This window comes from Rhinolophus sinicus, chromosome 3, assembly GCF_057876585.1.
Source record: "Rhinolophus sinicus isolate RSI-liver-muscle chromosome 3, RSI-T2T, whole genome shotgun sequence".
NCBI classification, from domain to species: Eukaryota; Metazoa; Chordata; class Mammalia; order Chiroptera; family Rhinolophidae; genus Rhinolophus; species Rhinolophus sinicus.
Genome location: NC_142503.1, coordinates 45443042 through 45465740, shown reverse-complemented (window position 1 = coordinate 45465740; position 22699 = coordinate 45443042).

The window sequence follows — 22699 nt, the reverse complement described above, 5'->3', positions numbered from 1 at the left end:
ATTATCCAACATACCAAGAGCCAGGAAAAGATAACCAATTCTCACAGGGAAGAAACAATCAACAGGTGCCAACACCAAGATGACCCAGATGTTGGAATTATCAGATAAGGCCCCTAAAGTATCTATTATAATCATTCTCCGTGAACTGGGGCTCCTACCCAGCTCCTCTGCCCGACACAGGAGCAAGTTTTTCTGTCCTGTTGTCCTCCAGGACTATTAATAGCTGACACATAAATAGACTTGCTTTGTGCCAGGCACTATTCTAGGTCTCTCTCTCTCTCTCTCTCTCTCTCTCTCTCTGTCTCTCCTGTTTCTCCTATCTATCTTCTTCTATCTCCTATCTTTCTTCCATCTTCTGTCTGTCGTCTGTGTATCTATCTATCAATCATCTATCTTTATCTATCTATTATCTATCTATCTATCTATCTATCTATCTATCTATCTATCTATCTATCTTTACCTATCCATCCATCCATCTATCCACCCACACTAAATCTTCACATTGCTTCAATTGAGGTAGGTACTATTATTCTTCCTGTTTTATAGATGGAGAAACTAAAGCAGCAAGAGGTTAAGAGACTTGCCCAAGATGACATATCTAATGAATATTGGCTCCAGATCTGGCGCTAGAATCTGAGTTCCAAACTATCGCTGTCCTCTTCTCAGGAAGACTAACCCAGAGCAGAACTCTCTAAGACATTCCATGGTCCAGAGCAAAATGTACCCTGGCTGCTCTGACCCATATCCCACACCCCCAGGAGCATTTCTAACCAGGTAAAATCTGGTTAGAAGGTATATGGAGGGCAGTTTTGAAGGGAAAAATAAGAAGGAAAAAGCTGATGAGAGCCTGAAAGGCCTGTGGTGAGAGGAGCAGGCACTGTTGCTAGGCAACCTACTTCAGGCCTTCCGTCCTCTCAGAACTGGAGAGTGTCCTCCCAGGCTCCTCTATTCTTTCTTGACAACAGCTGACGACATCAGCGCCTTCCCTTCCAGCTTGCTGTAAGGCCCTCCATCCCACTCACTACCATCCCCAGTCACATGAGAAAGGCAGCGTGGCACTGCTCCAAGAGCCCTGGTGGGAAACAGATAGGGAGCCTTCAGTCATTCTGGAGTCCAACTTCACTCCTTGGGAAAGTCAAGTCTCCTCTGGCCACCAGGGAAGGGAGCCCCAGCTGAGAAGGGGGTGTAGCTGAACATCAGCAAACCATTTTACAGCTCCAATCAGTCTGACTAGGGGGCAGCTTGCTGGTGGGGTGAAGAGGGTGCTCCGTGTCTTGTTTCCCTTTCACCTTCCTCAAGGATACTTGCCACACACCAACTCTGTCCAGGGATCAGGAGTGTTGCTTTTGGTGGGGCCTCACAAATTTGCCCCTTGGACTCAGCAGGAAGTCCCAAAGGAAGCAGATGAATCACAGTGTTCACTATATTGTGAGTCTTTGGAGGTGAGCGGCTATTTTCACCACTGACTATAAAAAGCCAAAAATATGAAACCATTGTGACCTAGCAAGAGGGGCAGACAGTAGCCTCTCCTCCAGGAAAGCCATCTAATGCCAATGAGAGCTCAGAGTGCTTTGTCTGCCAACAAGCCCACTCGTATTGGCATGATTTATGGGTCACTCTCCCACTAGTGGCCTCCCTTGGTCCCCTCCACCTCCTCCAATGACATAATGAAGAGGCCATTTCTTCCCACCACTCTGCCCCATTCAGCTCACAAATCATTTAGCAACACTACTTTCAGTAACAGCCTCGCTGGATGCCTTGCATGGGCCAGATTCTTGGCTTTTATAACTTATGTTTGACAGCCAGCAACATGCTAGAAATCATTCCCTATTAAATTAATGTCATTAGGAAACAGGCCAATTTTTTTCCACAGGAAGAACTAAGAAGGGGAGCCCAGAAACACAGCTCCCACCTTAAGCATAACTTAATGACAAATTGCTCAAATACAACTTTGCTGAGGTAAAGATGTTAGGTTGAGTCTTCATACAAACCAGGCCTGGAAAGGCACAGAGAAGGCCACAGCTGCTTTCTATTGAAAGCTAAAAGCATCCTTCAGCTACACTCTACATTTCTCCCAGACCATTTCCCATAGTGGGTTTCCAATGCCAGGGTCACTGTGGAAGATTAAGAGGTATCAAGTCCACTTTTCACTCATTTCTTTTGAGCACATCCATACAGTAAAATCCAGAGCTCTCCTGTTGGTCTTTCAAGGAAGGGGAGAAATGCAGGTGGAAGAGGCAGAGGACAAGGTACGTGAGCCTCAAAACTATAAACATCTCCCACTTGATGCAGGAAGAAGTTGTGTTTCTAACACATTGTCAGTTTGCCAGAAACCAGAAAGTAACTGTCTGCCCTTCCCCTAACCTGGGATCCCAGGTTTGGACACCTGCCCCAAGAGATCTGGGATCATTTTCACTGGTGGAGTTCTCAGGAAGAGCAGACAGCTTATTATTATTCCATTCTTCTGGTAAAATGCAGAAAGGGCTAGTTTGTCTTGGTAAATGATGCATAGAGTTCTCACTTGGCCCCACCCCTCAAGAAGCTACCTTGTTGGGTCTAGTAGCCCTGAGGCTCTGAGTGGTTATGCTGAGTAACTTTCCACTGGGTTGAAAGAAAGGGGAGTCCAACCAACTCCTGTGCTCAGGAAGAAGAGCAGGGAAGTTCATTAACTTCTCTAATCTCAGTAGTATTCTCCTTCCCCTCTTCCATCACACACAGACATACATGTACACACCATAGTTGGTATAATAAACTAGTTTGCTTTACTAAGAAGGGCAAAATCTTCCTCAGTTCATCATCGGAACCCATTCTCTATCCTCCCCTCCCGTGCTCTGGAACCATAAATGAGGCATCGGGAATTGAATAAACTCAGGTGGACAAAAGAGGTCATTCCTGTCGCTCACACCAATGGCAGAAATCAAGGAAAAGGGAAAGAGAAAGAATAAAACTGGAGTATGTGCTCAGAGATCTTACCCATAAGCTTCAAGAAGACTCTCAGACCCTGGAAATAATCCGTTCCCAAAGAGACTGGTCAAACCATGTTCAGAGATAAACACTCAGGTTCCTCAATCTCCATATATCACACTCACAACTCGTGGTGGCATTTTATCATCTTCTCCAGATGCCCAGAAGAATCACAGGAGATTTGATAAGAAGCAGCACCATTTCCGACTATGTCTGATTTTATTTATGGTATTGACGATGAGATGTAGAAGATGATATCGGCAGGAGGAAAATTTCTTTTTTGGAGAGTAATTAAAATAATATTGTTCCAATTACCATTGCTGTTCCAATTACCATTTGGGATAACAAATCATCCCAAAACTTAGTTCTTAAAAATTATAACAATCATTTATTTTGCTGATGAATCTATAATTTGGACAGCGTTCAGTGGAGCCTGCTCATTTCTCTCCATTCAGCATCAGCTGGGGCATCTTGACTAGAACTGAGTTTCCACTCCTATGATGGCTGTCAGTTCCTCCTCAAATGGGTCTCACTATGGGGTGATTTGGGCTTCCTCACAGCATGGAGGCTAGGTTCCAAGTGTGAACATTCCAAGAGAAGCAAACAGAAGCTGTATCACTTTTCATGATATAGCCTAAGAAGTCACAAAATATCACTCCTCCTATAGCCATATGTCCACTTACATTCATGAAAAGACAGACCCCACCTCTTAGTGGGAGGAGAGTTACAGTTACATTGTAAGAGAAGCATGTTGGATGAGAGAAACTGTGTGGCAGCCATTTTGGGGAAATACCACCTGCTACAAACTTTAGCTATAACTAAAACATAATGATTCCTTACTATATTCCAGACTCTGGGGTAGAGTGTTGAATATGAGTTTTGATTTTAAATCTCACAAGAAGCCTATAAAGTATGTGTCAACAGACACAGGGCTGAATGCTCAGTGCAAACCAAGGAGACGAGACAGATCTCAGCCCCGGGATCTGAAGCAGAATGAAGTTTTGTCACCATGGCAACATGTTCTATGGAATACACAAGAAATGATGTGAGTCTGAATAGTGTAAAAGAGGGATCGGAAACAAGAGAAGCCACTTGGTTGAGTCTAAGGGCTGACCTAAATGGTCAGGCCTTTCTAAACACGCCTCTTTAAAAGGGTGGTTAGTATCTGGGAATACATCCTCTACAGAGAAGAAATGAAAGAAATGTAGGTTAAACAAATAATATGTTGTAGGTGCTGTATAGATGTATTATTTATTCATTGGTTTTTATTCAAAAATCAAGGTGAGTGTGTTCTTATCCTCATTTTGCATACATGGTTAAGCAACTTGAGTAAGGTCATTGACTACTAAGTGGAAGACACAACACTCTAACTCCAGAACTCATGTGTTTCCACTGTCCAATGCCTTGATATTTATCACAGTATGTACATACCAAGTTCTTGTCCTACATCATAGGGGCGATTTAAGAAGACCAATAATGCAAGAATGACTATTGTAATGTCAGCAGGAAATACTAGTTCTACAACTGAGCCCTAAAAAAGTCACACTTTAATAATTCAGTTAGGGTCTTATTTCTTCCAGTGTTCAACTCCCTTCTGATCACGGCTGAAAGAACCTTTATAATTAGTAGGTTTCAATTCATAGTGATGGAGTAGTGCAGAGAAATGAGTGGGCTTTGATTTTCCAATTCATCTCAGTCATCAAAACTTACCCTGTTTTCCTTTCTCTCATCTCTAGTGAAGTGATTGTCAAACTTTGGTACACGTAAGAAACATGTGATGAAATTGTTTAAAAATGAATGCCTTGGCTTCCACCGTAGAGATTGAGGAAGTGCAGAGTGAGGTCAAGAATCCGCATTTTCCACAAACATTCAGGTGATCGAGGAAATTTGAGTTTGTAAGTGCCCTAATTTTCCATATTGCTCTTATTTTCCTGTTTTGTTTTTATTTGTTTGTTTTAAAGTCTCACATCCACTTGGGGTTGAGATTTCTTTTATAAGCCATGCTCTTTGGTTCTCTGCATCTTTAGAACTGCACCACTCGTGTGTGGCTGGGCTTATAAAGGATCAGGACTAAAGCCAGGAAAACAGAGGTAAGATCTCATAACCAGAGGCTCTAAGAGGGAAGATGCCTCAGTTAGGAGGAATGGAAGAGGCTGCTAAATAGAATATTAGTGGTATAATATCATTTTGTTGAAAAAAAAAATAGGCATACGTGTATAGTCAAAGACACACATAAAGGGGTGACCCAAACCTGAAGGAATCATGCCAAAAAGTTGAGGCCCCAGAACAAGCCGAGGCTTGCAGAAAATACTAAGGACAAAAACAAGCTTTTAAGAAGTTACACGGGGATCAAAAACAATGAAGAAATGAAGGCCAGGAGCAGATGATGTAACATTGACAGATGACAGGCCAAGCAGCATTGCTCATTTCCTGTTTTTCTTTCCTACTCCATCAGGCAGGAGGATCTCCACACTGAAAATGTGCAGAATAATCATGCCCTCAAGAAAATATCATCCAAAGGTAAGAGAGGAGGTGAGAAAGAAGAATTAATGGCGCTGAGTGCAACTTCCAAGACCAGATGAGTTATATCACAGAGCACCAAAAATTGGCATTGGTGTTGTAAACATGCTATTGGTTATCTTTAAGGCATATGGAGAAGTACAAATCGGGAGTTACAAAATAGTCATGGGGATACAAAGTACAGTATAGGGAATACAGTTAATAATATGGTAATAACTATGTACAGTGCTAGGTGGGTACTAAACTTATCAGGAGGATCACTTCATAAATTATGTAAATGTCTCATCACTAGGCTATACACCTGAAACTAATAATACTGAATGTCGACTATAATTAAAAATAAAATTAATAAAAAAGAAAGAGATATGTTGGTTCTGGCACATAGTGACCTGGGGAAAATAGCAATAGGGGACCCACAGAAGAGGATCCAGATTAGATTGCCCCTGGAGCAAACACTTTCACCAACTTCACTTAGGGTGACTAACTCTTCTGTAATGTGCAGGAACTGGAGACTTATGTGAAAATCCACTGTATGTTATTTAAAGTTCTCACAATTAACTGTATGTACCAAATTGTACCTAATTTCCATTAATGATTTCAGTTATTCTCAACTGTGCCTTTCTTCATTTTCATGAACTCTTTTGAGTATGTTCCAATGGAGATACATGGTTAGGTGACTCCTACTTATTATAGTTAAGGCTCTAATGTCAAGAATAGTAATATCCAGGTAATCTGAGCCCTCCCATATCCACCCTCAAAATTCTGTCTTAAGGAGGCTTAATTCCCAAGATAACTGGGTCTTAGAAAATAGAAAGCATCGATGTTGGTTAGTTGGTCCCTCAAGAACATTTCTATTTTAACACTTTTATTTACTTCAAGAACTTTAAACAGGAAATGGGAAGCAAGAAAGGAGTATTAGTTAAGGAAGGAGGTGATTAAGATGGCACTAGGCATTTAGAACTAGATGCTGTAAAAAATAATACAAATGGTTCAGACACAATAGAAGTTTATTTACCTCAATCCAAAGTGGTTGTTCTTTCTGAGTTGGAGGTTGGCTTGCCTCCATCACCCAAGTGTCATACAAGAACTCAGGCTGACAGAGGCTCTGCCATCTTTATCATATGGTTTCCAAAGTCACCATAATCATCTCCATCCCAAGGAAAAGAACATGGAGGAATGTTTATGGGAGGTTTCTATGGGCCAGGCCTAGAAATGGGACATATGACTTCTGTTCACATTCAATTGGCTAGAACCTAGTCAATGGAATTATCCAACTGCAAGGGAAATTGGGAAATGTAGTCTTAACTATATGCCCAGGAAGAAGAGGAAACAGATTCGTCAATAGTTAGCAGTCTCTAACATAGAAGGTATGTTTATTTATTCCCCCTGTTCCCCAACCCTCACCCCAGTCTGGAATACTAATGCTTCATTTCTAGGACCATTACAGAAAATCAAGAGATGGTTATACCTATTATAAAAAGAGTGAGGTAAGAGCTCCATTTACTGAACACTTAATGTATTTCAGTACCTATATTAAACACACACCTTATCTTATTTAATCCTTACATCAGTCCTGATTTGGCAGACAAGGAAACTGCGGCTCAGAGAGGATAAGTCACCTATCCAAGATCTCACAGACAGTGACAGAGCTGGGATTTGAACCCAGCGTGTCTGACTGATGGTCATGCCCTTAACTACCTCATTACACAATCATCACCACATCACACAAGGACCAAAATATAAGTTGCAATCTGCTCCAAGTTAAGCCAGGGTTCTTCTATTTTCAACACCAGAAAAAGGAAGCCATGGTCTTCAGATTTTGAAAATCCTCAAGTGGATAAACTTAAAATAGAAAATCAGGAAAGTCTTTGGCCAAGTTTACAAATTCCTGGATTCTGCCATTGAAACCTTGCTGGAGCCCTTCTGGTTTATTTTTAGTTCTTACCAGGCACCATTTCCTGGATCATTGAAGCAGGTTTAAACCTCCTCATGAGGGTTCTGGACATAAGTGAGATATTTTTAAACTGAGTGTGAAAGAAAGGCAGCTAAACCATGGGACAAGACTATCTAAAATAAATAAGAGCCCAACATTTAAGCAGTACAAGGTCATACCTACCAATGCCAGCTGGGTTCCGCTGTGGCTGGCCCTCCTGAAGGGTTGAGATTCCCCGAAACCTCACTTATCCCTTGAGTCTATTGTCCCTAGCCTGAGCCTGCAACCTGAGGGCCCTGTGATTTACTTAGCACCCTTTCTCAACACTTTCTGAAACTCTAATAAGGACAACACAAATCCCTAAATGCTGCAAATCCTCCTGTAATCTTTCTGATTTGGGCTTGATTTACTGCTTATATGGAATTCAACACCCAAATTGGTCACTCAGGTCAAAATCAGGAGATGGAAGTAAAGATAAGTACCAGAATTCCCAAATGAGCTGGTTTAGCAAATTCTGTTCACCACAATCCACAACTAGCAGCTTTGGGCTCCTGTGAGCCCTAGGGCCAGGTGTACCCTTGGGTTTACTCTCAACATGTCATCATGGATAGTGGTCCTGATGCAAGGCCATTTGTCCTTCTTCTGGCAGCTTGCTCCCGTTGTGAGGCTGTTTGGGGAAAACCATCACCTTTCACCTGTCCTGTGAATCCTTCAGGTACCACCTCTCCAGCTATAATACATGTGTGAACGTGAATAATGCTATGAATCATGCTGGGAATAGAATTCTTGCCTCCCATTATAACCATGAATAGAAAAGGCAAACAAACTTACCCTATTACCTACTGTAACAAAATCATCTTTTTCTTCCATATAACTGTTTCCTCATGAAAAGAAAGAGAGTGAAGTAAAAACATTACTGGAACATGGTAAACTGTTTATCAAGCAGAGTAGTGGGTACAAGGGTGGTCATTATGTAATTCTATGTAATCGTCTCATGATTTTTAACATTTCATAATAAGTCAAATATTAAAGGGATATCATCTAGATTGAGTTTCTTGTTTTCCTTTCCTGCTCTACTACTCATGAGTGGGTGCTATGCCTTGGGAACACATAGATGGAAAGCGAGGTTGGAGTTCTCTGCTGAGTGAGAAGAGCTGACTGCCTCAGCTGCTGGATATGTGTCAAGAGCCGTTTTCCTTCACCTGTTGTATACCTTCGTCATATTGTCCTAGGTGAGCTGATGTGCCCAGTTCAACCTCTCTGTCTGTCCTGAAACAGTTCTAGCAATCGGTATAATCATTTTCCTAGGAATAATTTCATAGGTAGACTAACAGGGCAATACCTCAGTTACTGAGCTAGAGAGGCATTTCCCTTTTCCTGTATTAAATTTTCTTCATGAAGATTATTAATATCTTTCATTAGATTTATTCATAGACAATCTTCTTTGTTAGCATGATAAATATCTTTATAAAAGCAAATTTGCAGGTGAATAGAAATGAAACTGACTTGAATATAGGTTTTGTAACTGATAAGCTTGCTAAATTTTCATTAATTATAATAACTTTTCTTTGATTATTTTTGATATTTTCTGTACGGAAAATTATACCACCTGCCAATATTGACAACCTTAAAGTCTTTTATTTCCTTTTTCTCTCTTATTGTACTAACCAGGACCTCTAGTACACTGTTGACTGGAAGTAATGACATGGTGACTGAGTTTCCATGTCTTGTTTATAATTTTGTAAAAGTCAGGTGTGTTGAGGTACAGATTACACAACTTACACAGTAAAATTCATCCTTTGTCGATATATAGACCTTTGTGCAACTACAACCACAATCAACATATAATATAGTTCCATCACCCTCCAAATTTTTCATATCCCTCTGTGGTCAATTCACTACCCCCCACCCCCACCCCCCAGCTCCTAGAAAGTACTAATCTGATTTTTGTCCCTGCAATTTTGCCTAAATCAGAATTTCACTGCTTTTTGTAACGGAGTGGTAGTCCATTTTAAGGATATACCACTTTTTTTTTTTTTTTTTTTTTTTTTTTTGTCCATTTACCAGTTTACAGACATTTGGGTTGTTTCTTATTTGGAGCAACTACCAGTATGAATAAAGTTGCTGTAAATATTCATGTACAGGATTTTTGTGGGCACATGTCTAAATTTATTTGGGGTAAACAGCTAGAATTAGGAGATCTGAGTTGCACTAATAAGTGTATGTTTAACTTAATAAGAAACTGCCAAACTGCTTTCCAAAGTTGCTATAGCAACAAAGCAACATTTCTACCAGCGTGTTTCCACCAGCGTATGAGAATTCCATTGGTTCCATGTTCTCATCAATACTTGGTATTTTCAGATTTTAAAAAATTTCACCCACTCTTATAGGTATTTGCGGACATTTTCTTGTGATTTTAATTTTCATTTCCCTAATGACTAATGATGTTGAGCATCCTTTCAGGTATTTAATTGTCATCCCTATCTCTTCTTCGGTTAAGTGTGTATTCAAATCTTTTGTCTATTTTTAAAAATTGAAAATTTTTTTGTTTCCTTATTATTGATTTTTCAGGGTTTTTTTTGTTTTTTTGGTTTTTTTTTTTTAATATACTCTGGATACCAGCCTTTCTCAGATTCCTGTATTTTCAAAATATTTCCCCCTAATTTCTGGCTTGTCTTTTCATTTTTTTATAGTATCTTTCAAAGAACAGAAGTTTCCATGGTTATTAAGTTTGTTTCATTAACTTTTTCTTTTATGGTTTGTGCTTTTTAATATCTTATAGGAAATCTTTGCCTAACCCAAGTACATAAAGAGTTTCTCCTATCTTTTCATCTAGGATTTTTATAATGTTAGACTATACAGTATGGTGTATAGTCTTTTTTTTTTTTACAATGGATATCCAATTTTTCCAGCATCATTTGTTAAAAAGATTCCACTATATTGCTTTTGCAGTGCTGCTAAAAGTCACTTTTATAGACATAAATATAGATAGTTGTGAAGAGATATGTATGTATATTTAGATGCTCTATTTCATTCCATTGATCTGCGCATCTATCCTTTACCATTATCACACACCACAATTACTATAGCTTTATACTAAATCTAGAAATCAGGTAGTGTACATCCTCCAACTTTATTCTTCTCATAAATTATTTCAGCCATTCTAGTGTCTTTGCTTTTCTACATAAATTTTGGAATCAGATTGCCAATTACACAGTAACAGATAACTGATATGATATTTGTATGTTGAAATGGGCAAGCCTCTTCTGTTAGGTAATCAGTTTAGGGGACTGGGGAGTTGCTTTTTTTTCTTTTTTGTTTTTTTACACAGAATAAGCGTTTATTATCAGAGCACTGGTGGTCTGAGAAGGCAGCGGGTTAACACCTCCAAAAACCGCCTTCAGCTGGAGGGTTTTAAAGAATACTTTTGCTTGAGTGCCACCCTCCGAGATTCTGATTTAACTGGTCTGAGCTTTGACCTGGATATTAGAATTTTTTGAAGCTACTTAAATGATTCTAATGTGCTACAACTTTTGAGAATCATGGCAAAGGTCGTTTTCCCATGTTTCCCTTCTTTTTCAACTGTCATTCCCCCCCACCCCCCCGCCATTCTCAGATTCTCTCCTATATATCACTACACTTCTCACTCACTTCAGACTGTTTGGTCTGCCTGAGTATGCATAATCCTTCCTTCCTTCGTACATAACCACACTTTAATACTATTTAATGTTGCAGTCAAATAGTATTGACAAACCCAGACATCTTTAGGGTGTCCCTAGATTGTGACACTTAGAAAAGGGATAAGTGAGTCTCTGTGACCCCTGCACCTTGACCCAGTGGTAAGGGTACAAGTTGGGGGCTGTCTGTCAGGAGGGAAGGAGAAGTTGGAAATCTGGGATGAGGCATAATTTTTGACCCATTAGTGACACATCTTGGCACTGCTTAAAAAGTTGCAAGAAAATATCAAGTCTTCTAGCTTGTAAGTGTAACAAGTAATAGAAAAGAGCCACCAGCAGAAGGACATACAAGACATGCTAGGTCTGTATCATTATCACCCCGTAACTGCTGGGTCTGAAAATTTGGGGAGAAAACCATGGACTTGCTTCTTCCCATCACCACGTAATGACTGTAACTTCCTCAGTGCTGTACTGAAGGACATATGTCTGTGCATGTCTGGGTGTCACATATAGAAATACCAATTGTTAACTTATTTTTATGAGTTAAGATGACCTGTGGCTGTCTTGTTCTGACTGACAAGTATGTTTCTGATTTGTCTTTGCAATAGGAGTATGTCACAGAGGACACTGGGCAGAAATCTGCCCAGAGTAGTATGATGGTCACGTTCATGGTTTGAGACCTTGAGGCCCCCAGACAACAAGGGTACAATAACTTGACTTGGGGGAGAAAATCCTGCCCTGGCTGGAGGCCAAAGGGACAGCTGACAAGGAACACAGCTTGCATGTATGCAACTGGCTTCCTGCTCTGCTCCATGCCATCATGCTCTACTGCCTGCCCACCCCAGAAGACCAATCTCACTGCCAGTCTCCAGACACTGCTGCTGACTGAATGATGACTGCCTTCTCTCCTCGACCCTAGCTGCTAAACTATGCTAGGGGTTAGACATTGATTGATTGCTTGTTTGCTGTTAAAATTGGCCTATATAAAAAGGAAAGCAATTTTAACATACCTTGCTGTGAGAGTTTTTATCCCTTCTTAATCCCTCCGTTGGACAAATGCACCTTGAGATTAAGGCAGGAGTATACCTCACTCCCCACAGAGCTAAATTGCGCTATGCCCTACCCAAAGTGCCATCTATCAGAGGCAGTAAAGCATGATGGATGGGAACAAGCACTTTGGCATTAATAGGACAAGATTTGCCAGCTCTGCCATTTACTAGCTTTATGACCCCTGGGGAAGATGCTTAACCTCTCTGGACCTCTGCTTTCTCATCTGCTCAGCACAGCACATGTTAAGTGCTCAATGAATAGGAACTCTTATCATTCTTATTTACACTTATTCACTCAGAGGTATGATCAGTCCAGGCACATATCCACAGACTGGGTTCCAGTCCAGCCAGATTGGAAAATTATTATCTCTGTCTCCCATCCATTCCTTCAAAGAGGTGGTCAATCCCAAGAATGTGGCCTCATTCATTCTTAGCTACCTGTCCTTACTTTTCTATATATGGAAGTCAAAAATCCCCATTTGCTTTTAACAAGTACCTATTGCATATGCAAAGCATAGTGTCGCGTACTGGAGGAGGCAAAAACACGTAAGACTTGTGAGTTTGGTAGTGTATCCTTCCCCATTCAAGCTTTCAGATGAGACCTCAGCTCTGATTGACATATTATTGGTCTCATGAGAGATCTTGAAGCAGAGACCTGCCTGGACTCCTGACCCATAGAACCTAGGAGATAATAAATATGTGTTGTGTAAGCCACTAAGTTTGTGGTAATATTGTTACTGGAAGTACCTGTCTGTAATAAATTATAATCTAGTTGGGGAGACATAGCATGCCTACTATATGTTAGCCAACAGTAGGAGGTAGCATTTGACTAGTGGTATAAAAACATGTTGAATTCCCAAAGTGATCTATGGTTATATACATGTGAAATTCTTACTATTTAACGATAACTAATAAATACAGTATGAGGGGTTAAAAAATTTTTTTGAACTTTATAGCAGGTAGGTTTTGTGCAATCTTTAGTCATCTATTAAACATACAGAAGAAATAGATGCATAAGGTAAGATTTAAAAATCTATACCTATGCAAATTTTCTATTGTCATACTGTTAGCTTTAGCTACCCACAATCTGGGGAAGAGTAGAGTTTTGATTTTTTTTTAACTCATCAACCATTTTTTGACTAATTATATGCCTGTGTGGAGTCTGAGCTGGGTGGTATGGGGTCCACGTTGAGGAATGATGAGGGAAGAAGCCCTCTGATTCTAAGCACTTAGCCTTAATTTGGGCAATGCAATGTGTGATAACTGGCCTCCCATAATCCTCTGCTAACAGTATTATGGAAATGATGGTAATTACTTCCAAGCCCCTGGTGAGCCCTGTGTCTTTGGTGCCGTTCATTGTCAATTCACCTCAGCCAACCAGCTGTCTTATGGATTTGTTTTTTGTACCAAACCTTTAATGAAACTGGCATTTGTGTCAATAAACTTTAAGCCCACCTTGCTGAGATAATTATCTGGGTCACTCAAATTTCAGCTACTTCAAATAATTACAGCCTTTTAGCCTCAAATATAAGGTGATGATTAAAGAAGGAGTCAGAGGTCCCCACGCCAAAGTCAATTAGATGAAAATGCTGGCAGGTCTTGGCTCAGGCCTCTGATTTGAATACACAGCCTCTGGGCTATGTCAGGGCCTCGCAGAGAATAAGTCACTCATAAAATACACATTTGTTTGTCTGACCCATGATCTAATTTGTGGACACAACAATTTCATCATATGAGATGTTAAGGGGAAAAGCTATCTCATGAACACATCATAAAGACTGCTTTGTGATACAATGGCATCAACAACCAGAGAGCAAGTCCATTTTCCCCAAGAACAAAAATGATAGCAAAAATCACTGTATAGATTTCAAAGCTATCCATATCCAGGGGCTAAAGACAAATTTTACAGTCTCATAAGATTTCTTTTCCATGGCTTGATAAAACTTCAAGGGGCTGACTTTTGGTCCTTTCATGTATTTGTCCCTATATTCTTAATGTAACAAAACTCACTAATTACAAAAAGACTCACGTTCTCATTTTGGTCAAACGCTTGAAGTGTTCAGAAAAAAATATCTTTGGAGAACAGGAAGTCTTGACACTTAAATCCCTTCCCTTCCATGAACTAGAAAGACAAAGCCCTTTATTAATCACCCCCACCCCCATTTCCATCTTCACCTGTCAACATTTAAAACTAGAGACTAATGGCCAAGAGGCTTCTCCTGCAGATCGTAATTGCCTTTCCAACAGAGAAGCTATCTCCAAAGCAACCAAGATATGAGGTATGAATTCAAGCTGCAACTCTCTATGTAAATTGCTTGCAATGAAATTGAAATTTCCCAAAAGAAAGCTGCCCTGGTTTGGTCTGTTAAATGCATTCCTATCTCAGATCCAGAGATGTACTCTAGCAGATAGAAAATTGTCCATACTTTGTACATTGTACAGACATAAGACCAAAGTGCTTTATAACCTGATCTTAATTTTAAAAAGAAGTCCTGTCATTATTGATAACGTAATTCAATAATCATTATTCATTATTGAAAGCATCCTGACTGTCCACAGCTGCCTACATTAGTCCCAAAAGGAAATAATGGTGTTCTATACACCCTTATCTCACATTGGCTTTTTTCCCCCCACATTAGCTTTGTCATGTTTTTGTGCAATGTATTTTTGGTCTTTGGCATGCCTTGACTATTCAGTATTAAAAGTTCCCATAAATCTTCCTGTTTTGTCTTGTTTTGTCTTCTTAATATTTTTTGCTGTAAATATCTCTATCCCCCAAACAGGATCTACTGTCAGATAATGTTCTATTATACTAAGCAACATTATTATTGTTCAATTAATAAAAAATTTGCCTAAACAAGTCTGTCAAGGGGATGAGATATGTGAACCCAAAGGGGCACCAAATTCGGTGAGCACTTGACATAGACTTCCAGATGACTGAACCACTCACACTTCATTTGGCCCACATCTGCCTCCATTGGCCATCACCAGCCCCTCCCTTTTCTGGGTTCACCTTACTTCCCACACCCTACATACTCAATACCTTAAGGCTCCCCCAAACTCTGTTTATGAATGAAAATAAAAAAATAAGGAAATAAACATGAGACTTCCCCTGGGTGGGGCAGAGTATCCCCCACTATTCATTTGTCCCATCTCCCATTACAATACAACACTTGACTTTTAGCTGGACACATGACTGCCTGGAATATAGTTAGGGATGACATGTGACTAGTTCAAGCCAATGGCATAGAAACAGAAGTTCCCTTTTGACAATGTTTGAGAATTTCCACTAACGTGTGTCCAGCCTGGGCCATTTGCCCTCTTTCCTCTTTGTCCTTTTCTCCATCTTGCTGTCTGGTAGACATAACTAGAGTTCTAGCCACCATCTTGGTGCAAGAAGTCAAGGGCCATACCCTAGGTGTGGCAGAGAACACTCTGGAACAGTGCCACCATACTAGCCCTAGACTGTCTATCTCCAGATCTTCATGTGAGAGAGAAACACACTTCCATCTTGTTTAAGCCACAATTACTTGGGGTGCCTGTTACTTGCAATGGAATTTGATCTTAATTATAGGCACTATGATTTCCATTAGTGCCGGGCTGATTTTGTTTGTGTCTGCATTCAGATCATGAAATTGTTTAAACACCTGGTAAGATCACATTCTTGACCAACGCTCGACAAACTAATTAAAACAGTAACCCCATTAGGAAAGAAAAAGCTCATTTTGTTCACTCAATGCCAAAAATTGTCAGAATTCTAACAAATAAAAACCTAAAAAGCATGCCTTATTTATGGAATATAAAATCTAGGTTCCTAAATTTGCTCACCAACTGTGTGATTTTACTTCCTGGGACTCACTTTGCTCATCTGTACAATGGGCCCCTTATCTCAAGGGGCAGGGAAGTAGGGAGGGAGCAGGGCAAGAGGAAAGCCCAGTGGGTATACCTCCAGCCCTGCAGCCCCTGCTTCATCCCAAGCAGCTCCACCTTCAGAATTCCCCATAAGATTTTGTGTTATAAAAGAGTTTCACCAAGGAAATGACAATCTTAAAAATCACTGGACCAGATCACCTGTAAGGTCCCTTCTAGTTACGATATTTTATAATTAGAAAGGCACCCATGTGGCCAAAATGAGGACGGGGTGACGCTGCTATGAGCTGAGTCAAACTGGGAGTGGTATTGTCCTGGATGTGTGTCAAAGGCGAAGCCTGAGTCATAGAAGGCAGAATCAGGACGGGAAGGTGTCAGATCCAGGGGGAAGGCAACAGGACCGAGCTTTTTGTATGTTGTTTCTTCCTGTTTGGCACCAGTTATGCATTAAACACAAGTACTTCAAGTTGAAGAATAGACATTTGCTTAATAGACACATAGTAAAGGCTATACATTGATGAGTTGTTATACGTGTTACAATTGATCTGAGTAGATGCTGCCTGGATGTATCTCATCTCATTTATTCATGAGATGCTTAGCCAGAGGGAGTGGCAAGGTCTGAGTGGGGTAGAACCCCCACATGCAATGCTGGCTGGGGATGTCATGGTCCAGGGCAGGGATGTGGGAAGGGCCCTGCCAGCTCCACTGCAGACGTGGAATGGACACAGGTCCGGGAGCCAGGAGCCCCTGCCTGGTCTCAGCCCTGCTCCTGCATCAAGTGATTTTCCCTCACTGAGTCTCAGTTTCCTCTTCTGTAAATGGGCACGTTGGTCTAGATCATCTTTGAAGTATACTTTTGGCTGTCAAATGCCAGGGTTTAATGTGTAAATGTGTGTGGGGGTGGGGAAGGAGGGATCATGCTTCTTCTCCACTTGACACATGTTTCTGGATAGAGGAAACTGCCCCAGTGGGACACTTCTGGACTCCCTTTACCCCTTGACTCACACCACATCTGTGTGAGGTGGGGACCTATCTGGTTGGTAACTTTAGGGGGGATGTATAGGCAAGCTCAACCCCATCCTTCCTGTTTGGCACAGGGGACAAGCCGTTGTCCTCCACCGCTGCTCCAGGAGGGGGTGCCTGCCTGCCTCCAGCACTGCCTAGGACAAGGTAGCTGTTCGTCATATGGCCTCAGCACGTGCCAGCCCTCTTGGCTACACTCCTAGTGACACATCCTCCAACCCGGTCTAGGTGTGACTTCATTTCACAGTCTGAATGTTGGGGTGGCCATCAGCCCCCGGCCCACATGCCAGCATCAAAGGGGGTCCCTCTATCCCATTGATTCTTTTATAAAACAACCTTGTGAGGGAGCTACAATTATCCCCATTTTATAGATTAAAAAACTGAGACTCAGAGTTTAATTAACTTATGCAAAGGCTCACAGCTGGGTGATATTGTCTACCTCGTAGGGTTTATGTAAGAATTGTATAAACTGTTTGTGAATGTGGTTTTTGAGGTCGTGTCTTCAAGGCCTGGCTGTGTGACATGTAGGGGGATGTCATACAGGGTGTGATGCAGGGTCTCTGCGCCTGCTCCCCATGTAAGAACGCAGGACATGGTGAGGCCAAAAATTAACACCCACGGAGCTATATATACGGGAGTCATGCCACTATATTCTCGCTGGCGGCTGGGTTGGAGACACAGAAAGCAGGAGCCATACTGTCCGCAAACCGCCGTCCTAACTGCAATCCGCGCTTGCCAGCCACCATCTTCTTGCTAGCCCCCATTTACTGCGAGCGTAGCCACGGCACTTATATTAGTGGCCAATGGCTCACTGGTTACAGCTGACGGCCAACTAGCCACAGCTGATGGCCATCCAATCACAGTTGATGGCTATTTACTACCTAAGTGAGCACCTTTCCACATGAGGCCGAGAGCCTGGAAACTGCACTCCTGGCTCTGTCCCCACAGGGGACCATAGGATGCAGGCCTGTCTGGAGAGCAGTGCCCCATCAACAGCCTGATGGATGAAGGGAAAAACCTAGCTTCAAAGTCACATTTCCAAGAACGCTTCATCTACTGCTCGCGCAGTCCCTACTCAGTAGCAGCTAGCTGGGCAGAGGTGGGGCTATCGGGTTCCCAGGGAAACCACTTCCCTCAGCTGATACCTGATACCAAGAGATGACACAGACAGTGAATTTGGATGTTCTGGGGTGGGCAAGCTTGCAGTCTGGCCATGCTTCTCTCAGGAGGTGCAGCACACCTGGAAGCCACTCCTGAGGATGGCCTCCAACCCTCCCTGTCTGAAGAGAGAAACTTCCACCCGGCAAAGCTGCCAGCTGCAGTTAGAATGAACCATCTTCAAACTGCAGCAGCTCCTAGCTTAAATGTTACCCCCTCCAGAGGTGTTTTCAACTGTCTATATCAGCAGTTCTCAACCCTGAGGCCTACACAGAATCCCCCGGCAAGGCTTTAAAAGGCACTGATGCCTGGGCCCTGTTCCTCCCCCAGGGGAATTAGAATTTCTGGGGTCGGCTGCGGGGGTCAGGGTTGGAAACTCCTGTTCCAGACAAAGCTCAGCCCTCACCACCACTAGGCCCACATCTCACTTTGATGCAGTTTAACAAATGCCACAGCCATCATGTTTACTTAGATGGCTGCGTTCTCTGCTAACTTGTGACCTTGATAGCCAGGAGCATGAGGTGGCCTCCTCTCTAGCACTTAACAACATTTCTTAACATTCAGCAGCAATTCAAATAACATTTGGTGAATAAAATCAAATAGCAATAACTTGGACTTCAGGACTTTTTCCAAAAAAAGAAACCCCAATACAGTTTTACATTGAAAAAACTCAGTATACAGTATGTTTGCATATGTGTGTCTTATAGTCTTATGGTTGAAAAACAGCTCTATATTTCTTATATAAACATTCATGAACAGCTTATATATTTCTTACATAAACCCTATGAGGTAGATACTATATCACCTAGGTGTGAGACCTTGGGCAAGTTAAACTCTGAGTCTCAGTTTCTTCACCTTTAAAATGGGAACAGTGCATCCCTCATAAGGTTGCTGAAAGGATTAAATGAAATAGCTGTAGCACTTAGCACATTGCCTGGCCCATAATGAGGGTTCAAGAATACCAGTTATTATTATGCTGATTATCGTTATCATTCCCCTCATGATACAGAGGGTAAACTGAGGCTCAAATAGGTAAAGTGACTTGCCCAAGATCCCACAGGGTTAGGACTCAAACCAAGGTTTACTGACTCTCAATCTTGTATTCTTTTATACACTGTGTTGAGCACATTCCTTTGAGACGGGGAGAGGCAGGAAATATCAGCCTCGTTTTCCAGATGGGAACTTTTATGACTAAGAGCGAGACTTTCCCAGAAGCAATACAACTGATGGGTCAGTGCCATGCCGGGGGAACAGCACTGGATCAGGGACTACAGATCACTCCCTGCTTCACACAGGCCAACCGTGACCTTCAGCATGCCGCCTTTTCTCCCCCACCTCGGTTTCTGCCTGGAGATGGGGGACAGACAAATGACTGCTAGGTCTTTCGCAGACCTGAGAGTCCGGCACTGCATGCAAGCTGTATCCAGGGACCTCTCAGTACTGCGTGCGTGTGTGTGTGCGTGTGTGTGTGTGTGTGTGTGTGTGTGTATGTGTGTTCTGCTCCCACCCTTGAGTAGAGCAGCTTCCTGTCTCCCTTCTATCCACACTGAGCCCAAGCACAGGAGCAGGTAAAGCCTGCCCTCCCCAGAATGCTTGACTCGCCAAGGAGTTGGGGGAAGAATGAAGCTGCCCTGGGACTCCTCCCTTCCCCCAGGCTGCCAGCGTCATTATGCACTTCCTGAGCTAGGAAGCTCTAGGGAGCCCGTTCCAGGAGATGATGGTCTCAGGTTCTTTCTCTAGAGCATTCTGCAAGGTGGTAAATAGACACTAACGAGTCTCTGGCTTTTCTGTGATGTGCCAAAGTGTCTCTCTCACTGGTTTTGCCAGTCAAGTATCACCATTTTTTCTAGGGAAAGAGGCGCTAGCATTCCTCTAAGCCCCAAACAAAAGGAAACTAGGCAGAAAGCATATAAAAACCCAGCAGAGAAAGAGAAAAAAAGACCCTGAAACCACATCAAAATATTTCCATTCATTATTTCCCAGTGATTTTTTTCTTTGTTTTGTCCTATGATATTTTGTAAATAGTGAGTAGGCTTTAGTTTTCCAAAGGGAAAAAATGTGTATGTTTACCCAGGCAGGAGTTCATGAAGAGGTGAATTGCTTCAGCTTCTTGTTTTTATCTTTGCTTCTGCCATGAGAATCTAAGCTGAGGGCAGGGAAGGTTAGCCAGAGAAGCCCAGCTCCTGTGCCCAGGCAGGCCCGTCTTCGCTGAGCCAGGCCTGTGACAGCCACAGGCCTGAGAAGCTGGACAGAGCCAGATGCCACTCACTCAGATGAGATGACTGGGACAGCCTGTCCCCCTGACCCGAGGCCACCTGTAGATCAGCACATTTCTTCTCCTCTCCTACCTGGTACCTGGCTATGACTGTCTGTGGCCTGCCTCTGGCCAGGCATAAGCTGCTCTCCAGGGCCTCTTTCCCTTAGACTTTCACACTTGCCAAGAGCATCAGGACAGAACACCCACCCTGTGACTTATTACCAACCAGAGGTTTTAGCATTTTGTCTGTTAATTCATTATCTCATCTTCACAAATCCAGTGAGAGATCTTCACAGGCCCCAGAGCAGTAAGGAAGAATGCTGTGTTTCCCCGAAAATAAGACCTAGCTGACCATCAGCTCTAATGTATCTTTCGGAGCAAAAATTAATATAAAACCCGGTTACATTATATTATATTATATTATATTATATTATATTATATTATACCCGGTCTTATATTATATTAAAATAACACCCAGTATTATATTATATTATATTATATTATATTATATTATATTACCCGGTCTTATATTCAAATAAGACCGGATCTTATATTAATTTTTGCTCCAAAAGACACATTAGAGCTGATGGTCCAGCTAGGTCTTATTTTCAGGGAAACACGGTGGCTACCCTTTTATACAGCACTCCCAATATAGGTCCAAGGATCTTTACACCTTCAGTCATTCATTTATTCAACAAATATCTACTGCCTTCCTGCTATGGGCCAGGCATTACGCTATGCTTGGTGCTGAGGATACAATATTGAGTAACACAGATAAAACTCCTACCCATGGGGAGTTAATAGACTTTATCTCAAATCCTCTCAAGGAATCTGCATAGTTGATATTGTTATTTCTATTTTACAGATGAGACAACTGAGGCTTAGAGAAACTAAATAACTTACCCAAGCTCACACAGCCAGAAAGGAGCACAGGCAAGATTTGAACCCCGATCTATTTGAACTCCAAAGTACACTTTTTACTACACCGTATCATTCCTTAGCAAACACGGGAGAATAGGTCTCTTAGCTCTGCATTGCTGGGGCTTCACTAACTAAATTGCACACACTGGAAAGGACGTCTTACATTTCTTTATAATCGCATGGTGCTTAGTACGTCTGTTACATAATAGATGCCCAATAAATAGGCGAATGAATTAATGCAATAAAATCTCCGGATTCACCAACCCTTTCCGTCTTCCTCTCTAGCCACTTCTCTCTTTCCTTCCAGCCGTGATTTTAAAGAATTGTCTATAATCTGTCAGCTTCCTCACATGCCTCACTCCTCAACCCTTTCTGGTTCTGGCTCTACTTCCCCACCACCAAACGTGCTCTCTGCAAGTGAGTCAGTAAATTCTTTGTCACTAAATCCATGGGTCCCTTTCCACGCTTGTCCTTTCAGTACTTTGTGATTCCTTGAAATTGTTTTGCCTCAGCTGCCAGAACTTCAGCTTTCCTCCTACTCCTCTGGCTGCTTCTCCTTGGCTCGTTTTTTTTTTGTTGTTTTTTTTTTGTTTGTTTTGTTTTTAATTAATCATTACTCTTTCATTGCCCCTCGGTTTAAGGCGGGTGTCCCCAGGGTTACAGCTCAGGCTCTCTTCTCTCCTCTCTATCTCCACTCTCCCTAGGCAACTACACTCACACTCATCTCCTTCAAATTTCCATCTCCTGCCAGACTTTGACCCAAGATTTAGACAGCAACCCTCTCCTCTAACTCAAACTATCTGAACACGAATTCAGTGTTCCCTTCCACAGAGCTCTTCCTCCTGTGCACATACAAGAATTAATGACATCCCTGTCACCCAGACACTGAGGCCTCCTCCTCCTCTCTCGCCTCCACATTGATCTGGCACCAAACCCGTCTACCCTACTCCTCAGTAATGTCTTAGTTGTCCACTTCTCTCTCTCATGACCACCACCTATTTTCAGGGGCTCGTTGTGTCCTACCATCACTTCATCATCCAGCAACTGATCTCATTTTCCTCAGCGAGTCTTGCCTCTTTCAGATCATCCTCCACCCTGACACGGGAAGAAGCTTTCAAAAGTTACAAATCTGTTCGTCACCTGCTTTAATTAATCTTATTGGATTCCTCCTTGATTTGAATTCATTATCACGGCCTCCAGGACTCGACAAACTTCCTTTCTAGCATCATCCATCACTACCCATCCCTATCTTGTGTTCAATGCTCTGACTATATTAAAATAGATTATAGATTCGGTACCATGCCAAATTCTCCACCCAGTATATGCC